At 31.4% G+C, this 1,971-nt stretch overlaps 1 non-coding gene across 1 annotated transcript; it reads right to left on the bottom strand.

The window, feature by feature from the left end:
• Positions 1–1,021: 1,021 nt before the first annotated feature.
• On the bottom strand, positions 1,022–1,083 carry LOC133089253 (U7 small nuclear RNA). The gene has a single exon (XR_009700631.1). It is a non-coding gene; the product is annotated as a U7 small nuclear RNA (small nuclear RNA).
• Positions 1,084–1,971: the final 888 nt, after the last annotated feature.

The raw sequence follows: 1,971 nt of genomic DNA on the forward strand, positions 1-1,971 counted from the left end.
AAAGTAAATGAAATAAAAAATACCTGGATAGGCTTAACAGAAGAAATATAAATTAAATTATCTAATTTGCAGAACACAGAAAAAAAGTATTGACCCCATAAATGAATGGAGCATAAAGTATCTGGTAATATCAAAATTTCTAATACATAAGCATCTGAAGCCCCAGAATCAGAGGAAGGAAAAAAGGAACAGAAAAAATATTTGAAAAAACAATTGCCAAAAATTTCCCAAATTTAGTAAAGGTCATAGATTTACAGATTCAAAAGGTCACTGGCTCTAAAGCATAATAAATACAAAGTAAATTACATGTTAGTCAAAGAAAGACAATCAAAGAAAAAGACAGAGGAAAAGCATACATTAGAACAGGCGACAACAATTTCAAAGCCATGTATTTCTTGTCAGAATCAATGGAGGTCAAGGTAGTGGAACTGATCTTGACAGTGGAACATCTTGAGGGCTAAAAGAAAAAAAAGTCTATATTTGAAGATAATATCCTTTAACTGTAAAAGCATAATAAGGCATATTTAAATAAACAAACCTAAGGAAATGAATTGCCAGCAGACTTGCATTAAAAGAGAATTCTTTTATCTAAAGGAATATGATTCCAGATGGAAGTACGTACCTTCAGAAAGGAATGAAGTGCTCCAGAAATTATAATTATGGATATAAAATTATATTTATGAATTTAAAATTATATTTATACTTATAAATATAAAATATTTTTCTTAATTTAAAATACATATGACTGTTTAAATAAAGCATATAACTTATATTAAGCAGTTTAAAACATATGTAGACATAAATGAAAACATAGCATAAATGATGTGGGGAGTGGTAAATGGAACTGCTTGTGAAATTCTTGCAATTTGCATTAAGCAGTGCAATATCAACTCTTAAGTAGATTGTGAAAAGTTGTATGTTGTAACCCTAGAGCAAACACTAAAGAAAAAATAATGCAAAATGTTTTAACAATAAAGCCAATAGATAAATTATAATGAAATTCTTTGTTTGTTTTTTTTTAGGAAGTTTTCTGGTGGGAACCAGAAAACCTGCTAGACAAATTCTACAAGAGCTATAACACTTATAATGAAATTCTTAAAAAAAAATAGTCATTTACCTTAAAAGAAGACAGGAAAAGAGGAAAAAGTACAGAAGGGAAAAACAGGAAACAAATGATAAACATAAATCCAGTCATATCACTAATTCCATTAAATGTAAATAGAATAAAAGACAGATATTGACAGAATAAATAAAAATCTAATGGAAAGCTCAGTTTATATGGGCTGGACTCCTTGATTTGTGGGATTCATTACAAAGTGAAATGGCTGTAGGTCTTTACTTTTTTCTTAGGTCCTTATTTTCCTAGGTAAGAACCATCTTTCTCCTTTATTAGAGGTAGAATGCTAACTTACTGTTTGTTGAATGAGGTCTACCGGTCTCATTATTCAGTAGGTATTCTTTTACTTAATTCTGCTGTTTTCAATATTGCATCTCTCCATCAACTGAGTCTGTTGTTGTCCTTGGTTCCGCATTGTCTCTGAAAGAATCTCTTCAAATAGTAAACCTCTGATCTTCTGGAAGAATAGGTGTGGGTATAATGTTCAGCCGGCCAATTTGAAAAATGACTATCTTGAATAGGCTTATCTTTTTTAGAGGTAAAGGACATAAAGACATATTTGAGTAATACAAATAGTAGTCTTAATAATAATGCTATGAAATGAGAAGCAGCCCTTTTAGGAAAGGGCCAGTGGAAGAAATTTCTGACTTCGTATTGCCATGTGGTGAGAATTATGTATGCTAAACCTCCTAGAACTCCTCAACACTCTCAGCTCATTCCTCTCCCCACTTCTCCCAGGTGGTCTAATTGTTAAACTTGAAGAAAAAGACATGTTCACTTCATTCCTTCCACTTTTTTCTCTTTCAGGACCTCTGAATCTGCAATGTGGGTGTATTTGATCTGTTTCCTTTCAT

This window comes from Eubalaena glacialis, chromosome 3, assembly GCF_028564815.1.
Source record: "Eubalaena glacialis isolate mEubGla1 chromosome 3, mEubGla1.1.hap2.+ XY, whole genome shotgun sequence".
In the NCBI taxonomy this organism is placed as follows: Eukaryota; Metazoa; Chordata; class Mammalia; order Artiodactyla; family Balaenidae; genus Eubalaena; species Eubalaena glacialis.